Raw genomic sequence first — 11,463 nt, 5'->3', positions numbered from 1 at the left:
ACCAAGCATTCTTAATTTTAATCTCGGTTTCTCTTTTCTTTAATTTTTCAAGTACTTTTATTCGTTGTATGCAAAGAGCTCGAAATTTGAAAATTGTTCCTTTTGATCAAGAAATCGAAAAGACTTTTCGAAGACTTCAGAGGAAAAATAAAAAAGTTTCCACCCCAAGTAAAACAATGGCTAATCAATAAGAGGAAGAGACCAAACCTTTGAGGGATTATGTTGTCCCACGAGTATAAAATCTCCACTCTAGTATCCAAAGACCTCCTATTCAAGCCAACAACTTTGAAATTAAGGCATCAAACATTCAGATGATTTAGACTGCTCTTCAGTTTGGAGTTTTGCCTATTGATGATCTGAATGCTCATATTGTAAATTTTCTTAAAATCTGCGATACATTCAAGGCTAATGGTGTTACTGATAATGCCATAAGATTGAGGCTTTTCCTTTTTTTCATTAAGAGATAATGCAAAGAGTTGGTTAAATTCGCTTCCTTCTAGTTCCATTAATACTCAGGATGATTTGGCTCAAAAATTCTTAGCAAAATTCTTCCCACCTGCTAAGTCAGCAAAGATGCGAATTGATATAACTTCTTTCATGCAATTTGATTCTGAATCACTATATGACGCTTGGGAAAGGTATAACGATTTGATCAGAAGATGTCTTTATCATGGATTACCTAAATGGCTATAACTTTAGACTTTTTATAATGGTTTGCTAAGACTTTTTAGAACTATCGTTGATGCTGTCGTTGGAGGTGCTCTCATGAGAAAATCCATTGATGATACTTATGATTTGCTTGAAGAGATAGCTTCTAATAATTATCAATGGCCATTTGAAAGATTGGGTACAAGAAAAATTGCTGAAATTCATGAATTAGATGTGATAAACACTATTTCTACACAATTGGCTTCTCTCGTAAAGAAAATAGATAAACTAAGTATTAATGTTGTTCAAAACTCTTTTACAACATGTTAAGTTTGTGGGGAAGGACATTCCAATGACAATTGTTCCATTTATTCTGAGCCTTGTCAATTTGTTAGAAATAGGCAACTGAACAATCCTTATTCCAACACTTATAATCCAAGATAAAGGAATCATCCACATTTTTCATGGAATAACAACCAAAGGTCTTCATCAGTGGCTAAGTCAAACATTCCTCTTAGATTTTCATCTAGAGCCCCTATGCCAAAGAAAAAGCTTTCAATGGAGGATATGTTCATGCAATTCATGACAAAGATTGATACATTCATAACAAAGACCAACGCATCTATGGCAAAGACTGATGCCACCATTCAAAATCAAGCAGTGTTAATTAAAAATCTCGAGACACAAGTGGGCCAACTTGCCAGTACTTTAAATACTAGACCTCACGGTACTTTACCAAGTGATACTGAACCTAATCTAAGAAGAGAAGGTAAGGAATATTGTAAGGCAATCCATCTTCGCAATGGAAAAGAGGTAAGTAGTAAAGATTTAAATTCTAAAATTTCAATTCAATCTGATGAGAAAGAAATTGAAAAATATGCTAAAAAAATTGTGGTTGAAAATCTATTAGAGATTCAAAAGAAAAATCTCAATTAAAAACTATTCCCATACCCCCTTCACCTTTTTCTCGAAGATTTCAAAAAGAAAAACCTGACAAACAATTCCATAAATTTATTGATGTGTTAAAAAATTATATATTAATATTCCTTTTGTTGAAGCTCTAGAACAAATGCCAAGATATGTTAAATTCTTGAAAAACATCCTATCTAAAAAAAGAAAATTGGGTGAGTTTGAAACTGCCGCACTTACTAAAGACTGTAGTGCCATCATTCAAAATAAGCTTCCACCAAAGCTTAAAGATCCAAGTAGTTTTACTATTCCATGCACTATTGGTGCTCTTTATTTTGCTAAAGCTTTATGCGATTTAGGCGCAAGTATAAATTTGATGCCATGGTCCATTTATAAACAATTGGGTTTGGAAGAGATTAAGTCAACTTTTGTGACTTTACAACTTGCTAATCGATCTATCACCTATCCTATGGTATTGTGGAAGATGTTTTGGTAAGAGTTAGTAAGTTTATTTTTCTAGTAGATTTTATTATTCTTAATATAAAAGAAGATCATGAAATACCAATCATTCTTAAGAGACCATTCTTGAGAATTGCTCGAGCTTTAATTAATATGGAAAAAGGTGAGCTTACTTTAAGGGTTGAAGATCAATAGGTAACATTTAGTATTTTTTGAGCTTTAAAAATTTCCAATGAACATGATAAATGTTTTTTAATTAATATGGTGGATGACATAATGAATAATGTGTTTATTGAAAATCATCTAGATCCACTAGAAACTTCTTTGAATTCTTCATGTGATATTATTGATAAAAAAATTCTTGAATATGCTAACCATCTTGATGACCATTCCCATCCCCCAAGATCCCAATTTGATTATTTGGAATTATCAATTACAACTTCATCAATCAAACCTTCCATTGAAGAACCTTATTCACTTGAGCTCAAACCACTACCTAATCATTTAAGGTATGCTTTTTTAGGAAATTCTTTTGTACTACCAGTAATATTTCTTCTTCTCTTTCTGATGAACAGGAAAATAAACTCTTTTGAGTTTTAAGAGACTATAAAAAAGTAATTGAGTGGACCATTACAAACATCAAAGGAATTAGTTCATCAATTTGCATGCACAAAATTCTTTTAGACGATAATCACAAAGCAACCATTGAGCATCAACGAAGGCTATATTCGATCATGAAAAAGGTTGTAAAGAAAGAAATTATCAAATGGCTTGATGTAGGTATTATCTATCCTATTTTTGATAGTTCATGGGTAAGTCCAGTTCAATATGTCTCTAAAAAAGGAGGTATTCCTGTAGTTTCTAATGAAAATAATAAGCTCATTCCCACTAGAACTGTAACTAGATGGTGAGTATGTATGGACAGTAGAAACTTAAACAAAGCCATCAGAAAAGTTCACTTTCCACTACCTTTTATTGATCCAATGCTTGATAGATTAATAGCTAAGGATTTTTATTGCTTTTTGGATGGTTATTCTAGCTATAATCAAATTGCCATTGCTCCTGAAGACTAAGAAACAACCATATTTACTTGTTCTTATGGAACTTTTGCTTTTCGTAGAATGCCTTTTGAACTTTGTAACGCTCCGGCTACTTTTCAGAGATGTATGATGGCAATTTTTTTTTTATATGGTTGAAAAGTTTTTCAAAATATTTATGGATGAGTTTTCAGTTTTTGGAGATAATTTTGATGATTGTCTATTTAATCTTGCTAGAGTACTAAAAAGATGTGAAGAAGCTAATTTAGTTTAAATTGGGAAATACGTCAATTTGTGGTGCAAAAAGGCATAGTCTTAAGCCATCGAGTCTCTAGTAAAGGTTTAAAAGTAGATAAAGCAAAAATTGAAACAATTGAAAAACTTTCACCTCCCACCTCTATTAAAGGCATTCGTAGTTTTTTAGGACATGCTAGATTTCATAGGAAATTCATTAGAGAGTTTTCTAAAATTTCTAAACCACTGTGTAATTTGTTAGAAAATGATACTTTTTTTAATTTTGATGATGCTTGCCATGATGCTTTTGTTAAATTGAAAAAGAGATTAATTTTTGCTCCTATTATCACAGTTCTTAATTGAAATCTTCCTTTTGAGCTAATATTTGATGCTAGTGATTATGCAGTTAGCGTAATTTTGGGCTAACAAAAAATAAAGATTTTGCATCCTATTTATTATGCCAGTAGAACATTGAATAAGACTCAAGCAAATTGCACCATAACCGAAAATGACTTGCTTGCTATTGTTTTTGCTTTCAATAAATTTTGTTCTTATCTTTTTGGTACTAAAGTTATTGTTTACACTGACCATGCAGTTATTAAATATCTGATCGAGAAAAAAAATGTAAAACCACGCTTGATAAGATGGGTACTTTTGCTTCAAGAATTTGACTTGGAAATTCGAGATAAGAAAAGCACAAGAAATCAAGTAATAGATCATTTATCGAGATTGGAGAATAATGAGCACATTGGGAATTCAACAGTGATCAATGAAACCTTTCTTGATGAGCAATTGTTTTATATAAAGAAGTAAAAAAATTTACCATGGTATGCTGATGTTGTGAATTATCTATTTAGTAAACTTTTCCCTCTTGAATTTAATTCTCAACAAAAGAAGAAATTCTTGCATGATGTCAAATATTACATATGGGATAACCCTTTTTTTAACAAGCATTGTGGAGATTAAACCATTAAAAAGTGTGTTCTTAAAGAAGAATTTGAAAATTTTCTTCATCATTGCCATTCATATGATTATGAAGGATATTATGGAGGAAAACGAACTGCTGCAAAGGTTCTACAATCAAGTTTTTACTGGCCTTCTCTTTTCAAATATGCTTATAATTTTATTGAAAGATGTGATAGATGTCAAAGAATGGGCAATATATCTAGGAGACATGAGATGCCCCTAAACAACATCTTTAAAGTTGAAATTTTTAATGTGTGGGGAATTGATTTTATGGGTCCATTCATTCCATCTCCAATAATGAATACATCTTGGTTACTATTGATTATATCTCTAAATGGGTTGAAGTTGTTGCATAACCAAGGAATGACTCTAAGGTAATGGTAAACTTCTTGCAAAGGAACATCTTCACACGTTTTGGTACTCCTAGAGCCATAATTAGTGATGAAGGGCCTCACTTCTGCAACAAAAATTTTAAGGCAACCTTGGCCAAATATGGAGTTAAGCATAAAATAGCAACTACTTATCATCCTCAAACAAATGGCCAAGCTAAAATTTCAAATCAAGGAATTAAAAGAATTTGGAGAAGATTGTTTGTCTTTCCAGAAAAGATTGGTCGAAAAAGCTAAATGATGCTTTGTGAGCATATAAAACTACATATAAAACTCTAATTGGGATGTCTCTTTATAGATTGACATTTGGAAAAACTTGTTATCTTCCAATGGAGCTTGAACACAAGGCATATTGGGCAATTAAAAAGCTTAATTTTGATCTACAAGCAGTCAGAGAAAAGTGTCTTTTGCAACTTAGTGAGATAGATGAATTTTGTCAAGAAGCATATGATAGTGCAAGAATTTACAAAGAGAAGACAAAACAATGGCATGACCAGAACATCATAAAGAAAAGTTTTGAGCCTGACCAATATGTTCTCCTACACAATTCTCATTCGAGATTATTTCCTGGAAAGCTGAAATCTCATTGGTTTGGACCTTTTACTGTAATGAAATATATCTTCATGGAGCAGTGGAGGCAGCTGATGGCAACGACTAAAGCATTATTGGATAGGCAATTTTGATCGTCAAGGATCTTTAATCACACTTATCGACGCACTTTAAATAAGAGAAAGTCAAGCCAAAGACTATAAATCAAGCACTTCTTAGGAGGCAACTCAAGCATTCCAACTTACTTTCTTTTATTTTCTTTTAATTTTTTTATTAATAATTAATATGCTATTTTTATTTTGTAGGGAACATGCATTGCCCTCATAAAAAAATTTGAAAAAAAAAAAGAAAAAAAAAGGCTAAGCCACGACATCCCCAAGGGGAGGCCTCAGCCTAGTGACGCCCCACAACACAGGCCATGAGCACTAGCGGATTTTATCAAAGAAGGCCTCGATGCCCACTAAGGGTATGTCGTAGCCCCATGTTTTGGGTTACCAATTTCGGTAGCCCACCAAAGAAAAAGTGGGGTAGGCCAGCAAGCTTATCAACACCAGTCGCGACCTCGCGATGTTATGGACGAGGGCCTCGGTGCCCACTAGGGGTAGGCTGCGGCCCCCTTTTTTTATGGGCCACCTACTTTGGGCAGCCCACTAAAAAGAGAGAGAGACAGAGAGAGGCCCCTCCCCAATGTAGGCTGCCAACAATGGGTAGCTTACTAACCAAAGCCTTCACCCCCCTTATATATGCTCCCCTCATCCCTCTAGCTCACTTACCCTTCCTCTTTTAGTGCAAATTTCTACACTTTTCTCTATTTCCTTCTATCCATCCCTCTTTGTGTCTCCTCTATTTTTCCCTTCACCACTATTCCCCTCTCAACTTTATTCCTCCTAACCCATTAACCACACATATTTTCAACATATTTTCTCTAATATCAAGTAAGTTTCAATTCTTTTTATTTTATTTATGTTTATTCTTTTTCTCTTCTTTTTTTCTTCTTTATTTTTTCTTTTCTCTTTTCTTTTTCTATTTTCTATTGTTAACTTACTTTGTACTTTTATTTTTTTTGGAAATTTGTGAAGGGTATTGATAATTCTTAAGACATTATGCTTAATTAGTTTATGGGTATGGTAGAAATTTCAAAGATAAGTTGAAATTGAGAAATATGGGTACGCTTCTTCATTTTAAAATTATTTTTTATATATATATGCCTCGTCGTCTTGAAGTATTGTAATTAGTGGATTTTTACTTGATACTATGGGTGTTATTTTATGATGAGAAGACATATGAGCTAATATTGTTGATGGTCTATTGTGTTTTGTTGGTATGTTTCTTTTCTTTTGGTTAAGAATTAATTATAGGAATTTTTGAGAATGGCACCTAAATGATCAAGACAAAATTCTAGTGGTTCGTTTGATCATGCTAGATTCGTGTCAGCTGATGCTATGGCTAGACACGCAAGTTCTCTTGCAAACAAAATTGCAATACCCAACGAAGACTAGATCAAGGGTTGATTACACATTTTAACCTTCAACCAATGATTGCTAGCCACCACTGGCAAAAATTTTGTGCCTCACCATCAGCTACAAGTATCCATCTGGTAAGAGAATTTTACGTTAACGTTGTTGAAGCTATTAATGATTTTGTTTTTGTGCAAGGTAAATTAGTTCCATTCTCAAGCCATGCTATCAATGAATTTTATGAAACTCCTGATATTGAAAATAATTGATATGGTCAATATTTGATTGAGCATGAGAATTGGGATGATATCATTAATATACTCTGTAAGGAGGGTGCTCAATAGCGATTCTTCAATATTGCACCAATTTCATTCAAGAGGATCGTGATAAAACCAACTTCTAAGATATTGTTATATTTTGTAGCTTCCAAATTACTTTTTACCACATATACCAATGATGTCACAAAAGATCGAGTCATCCTCATTCATTCAGTCACGACTGGACACACAATTGATATTGGCTGCATAATTTACAAAGCCATGACTCACACTGCATAATCAAAACATGAAAGCTTGTGGTTCCTTTCTCTAATTACTACTATATGCAAACGATGCTAGTGAAAAGTTGTTGCACCCTAAACTTCCAATTGTTCTTAATCACATCCTCAAACAATCTCAAACTTCTACTGGGGGTAGTTCTTCTTTTACACATCATCCTCCACCCCCTTGACCAAGACATCAACAATTATTGACGACCCAAAGAATTGAGAACCTTGAGTAACAATTTGAGCAACACATGACTTATTAGACCTAATGTAATCAATATATGGACCACATGTTTCGAGCTTATGATGCTTTTATGGGAATGGACATGTCTACTTTTCCATCGGCACCTAATCTTCCTAAGGGTGCTAATGAGGTAGAGGACAATGACGATAATGATGCAGAGGATGATGATGATGAGGAAAAAGATTAACGCTTCTCCAGATACATTCAACCATCAAGGGAGAATTTTTTACCTTTCCTTTATTTTTTTAATATTGAGGACAATGTTTAGTTTAAGTTTGGAAGGGTGAATTTATTTTTCTGGTGATAAATATTCTGTGAAAGTTTTAAATTTAGTTTTATTTGCATGTGTATTATTTTTATAAATAATTTAAGATTAGTGGGTAAATGAATTTATTATTTGCTCAAAATTTAGGAATTTAGAGTAAAGTTGTGTCAATATTTTCAATGATTTTTATATCCAATGATAATAACTAGTTGTCTTGAATTCTTAACTTCTGATGAATAAGGTTTTTGTTTGGATTCATGCAAGAGTCTTTTATTAAGTATCATTGTTAGGATGCATTTTCCACAATTTTGAGCACTCTATCTTTTACTTTGAATTATTATAAATATTTAGAGAAGGTTTATATTGATATGAATTTTAGATTATGTCATGAATTCTAAAATTTGCTTGATTTTCTCTCGATATGTAATCCTAGGCAATATTTAGTTAGGGACATGATTTAGGCTATTTTTGGATCGTTTGAGCTTAAAAAGCCAACTTTGTTAAATCTTTCTCCCCAGCATACCCTTTTAAGCTTAATTTCCCCTTTCTTTGTTTAACTACGTAATAATTGAGCTTAGCCTTAAAATAAAATTTCTAATTTTGCAACCCTCACTGTTAAACATGTATATTGTTTTAGAAAATTTAAATTGAGCTAAATGTTGAAAAAGGTGGAAAAGTGATGTTGATGTGAAAAAAAATAAAGTTCAAAATATTAAAAGTCACCGCACTACCTATAATATAAAAAAAATAAGTTTGGAGGTGTAAAATTATGAAATTGTTAAAAAAAATGAGTTAAAAGAAAAAAAAAGTTCAAATGTGGAAGAAAAGGTGTTATTGGAGAAGGAAAGTAATGCTCTATATATAAGTCTTAAAATAATTATGTGCTTAGAGTGATTTAAGCCAAATTATTACCTTGCATTCTACCTTGACCCTAGCCATACAATACAAGCTTATTAAAGTCCTATTGATCCCTAGCTTTGTATTGGTCTACATTAGTAGAGAGAGCGATGAAAAGTAAACCTATAGAATCTAGTACTAATTTGAAATTTGTGTTGGTATAAACTCATCCGGATATCATGATATTTTTTGTAAAAAACTTCACACACATACGAAAATCCATTCAAGAATGTGCTTACATTGGAATTGAAACATGAATTTGAATGAGGCCTATATTTTTTCTTAGGTTAATGATTGATAGACATTCTTTTGAGAAAATTAAAGGGAGTCATTGCGTTGGTGTACTTTATATCTAGTAGTAGTAACTATATTTATCTTAGTTTTCTTTAACTGAATTTGATTTTCGTAAGTTATTTTCTTTTCTATGTTTTGCTCGAGGACTAGCAAAATATTAAGTTTGAAAGTGTGATAATTCTATAATTTTGATTGTAATTTAACTTAGTTCTTGTAGTAGTGCATAGGAATTAGTAGGTTTTATTTAATTATTTTAAATTAGTTATTTTTTATGAGTTAACTTAATCTTTGTTAATTTTATATATAATTTGGTGTTAATGTGGTTAAGATAAGTTGTTATCGATTTATTTTTATTTTTGTAAATGTTTGATGAAAGAATAATTTTAGTGGAAGAAAAAGAGCAATTTCAAGGTGCAAACTTGCACTGCACATGTTTCGGTATTTCAATCATACTTTCTCTACTGAACTCCATATGAGATGATTCTTAGACCATTCGGAAGCTAAGAGAAAAAGCTACCACTTTTATGTTTATATTTCACCCAGTTCAACTTGCAAGATGGTCAAAAATCTTGTCAAAGTTGAAGTATTGCAGCAGTCTTAAGCAATTATGATTTTTTTTAATTAATTGGGCAAGGTGACAGCCCATGTAGTCTAATGGGGATATCCTAATTGGAATTGACTTCTTTCTTCATCCAACTTGACCTAACTTCAAAACCTTATAAAATAATCTTTTGGAGGACTTTTAGGATATAACAAAAAACACTAGATTAACAGTTGAGAATCAAGCTGCAAAGTCATTACAGTTAAGAAGAATTTGAAAGATTCAAAGAGATTTGGAAATCAAGATTACAATTCTTGATTTTTTTATATCTTTTTTATTCTCTTATTTTCTTGGTTTTGTTTTCAGTGTTTAAACTTTATTTGATAATGATATGTGACTTGATGAGAAACTAATCATTTATCTAAAATTATGATTGAACTCAATATGTAGTTTGATTTATTTATCTTTTGTTTGCTTATATTTGATGGCTTTAAGTTGTTTATTTTATTTTGTTCTTAAAACTTCTAATTACCTGATCATCAATTAGATTGAATTGAAAACCTAGGTTAAATGTTGACGAAAGAGATTTAGGCAGATCTTGAATAAAATAGCATATGATCGAATGCACTTAGTTGATTAAATGGTTTAATTTACATATAGGGTAGACATACACATATAAGCCATACATAATCAAGATTAGAGCATGAACTTAATGAATCTTTCTTCAATTTAATTTATATAGATATATAGTAAATTAATTGAGAGTGATATTTTTATAAGAAACTCGACAAAGATTTGTAAATAATTTAGAATTCTAGGTTAACAACTTAATCTATTAAATTAAGTCAAGAGAGAAAGACAATATTCAAATGAAGTATTGAGGGACATCATAATCGTAAGTCTGGTAATCACTAGAGGTTAATAAAATAATTTTATTGATATATTTTAGATTAATTTTAGTTATTAGTTTGTTCGTTTTAATGTTAATTATTTAGATAAAATTTGGGTGTATTAATTTTAATAGTTAATAGTAAGAATTAATTCAATTCTCTATGAGTTCGACACTCTACTCATCATTATAAAATCTTTACAATATGTATACTTATATAGGTAGAAAATTAAACAACAATAACCAGGCTCATGAACTTGAGAAATTCAGACTCATCCGATCTCATTCTCATAACAATGTTACCTCTAACTTTCTTTCATAATAAACTAAGGAACCTTGTCCAACATTGCTCGTATATCACATATAAAATCATTACTCAACAATCAAATATATAATCAATCTTGTGATGGTATGACCTCCATCAACCTTGGGTTGGCAATGTATAAACCACATTGCACCTTGGACTGACAATGTATAAACCCCACTGCACCTTGGCATATATGATACATCATAGGAGTGGAATCATTGCCTCATTTTGGGAGTGGAATTTATACTTTACTCTAAAATAATGGTAATGATAAAACCCCCAAAACCTTTGGGTTAACAGGCAAACATATCTTAACTTATACCAACATGTACACAGTCATAACATGTAGTATGTGGAAACTATATCACATACTTGGCATTATTGCCATCAATAAATAATCTGTATCATTTCATATGGTATGTGCAATCTACTTCACATACTTAAATCATGGCTTTCAACATGCATTTTTCTCATATCATGGGCTATGTGGAAACTAACTCACATGCCTTAACATAATTCATATTATATGCCAATTCTTATTCATGTGGTATGTGGCAATGACATCGCATACAACTCAATACACATACCTTATGTGGTCATTCATAACTTATCCAACATGTGGAATTATCATCACATGATTATAGCATTTTATCATGCCTTAAATATTTCATACATATCTCATTGAAGTGGTGGTTTTGGTGTAAACACTTGAAAAGGCGCTATTGTTGAAAACTAATATATAACAGAATATTTACTTATATATAGTAACTTTGAAACCATTTCAAACAATTTATCATCCACAAACACATTTTCTCTTAGCAAAACATTTATGAG

This window comes from Theobroma umbraticum, unplaced genomic scaffold (genome assembly GCF_002168275.2).
Source record: "Theobroma umbraticum cultivar Fairchild unplaced genomic scaffold, ASM216827v3 scaffold_50.0, whole genome shotgun sequence".
Lineage (NCBI taxonomy): Eukaryota > Viridiplantae > Streptophyta > Magnoliopsida > Malvales > Malvaceae > Theobroma > Theobroma umbraticum.
This window is presented reverse-complemented; position numbering follows the sequence as displayed.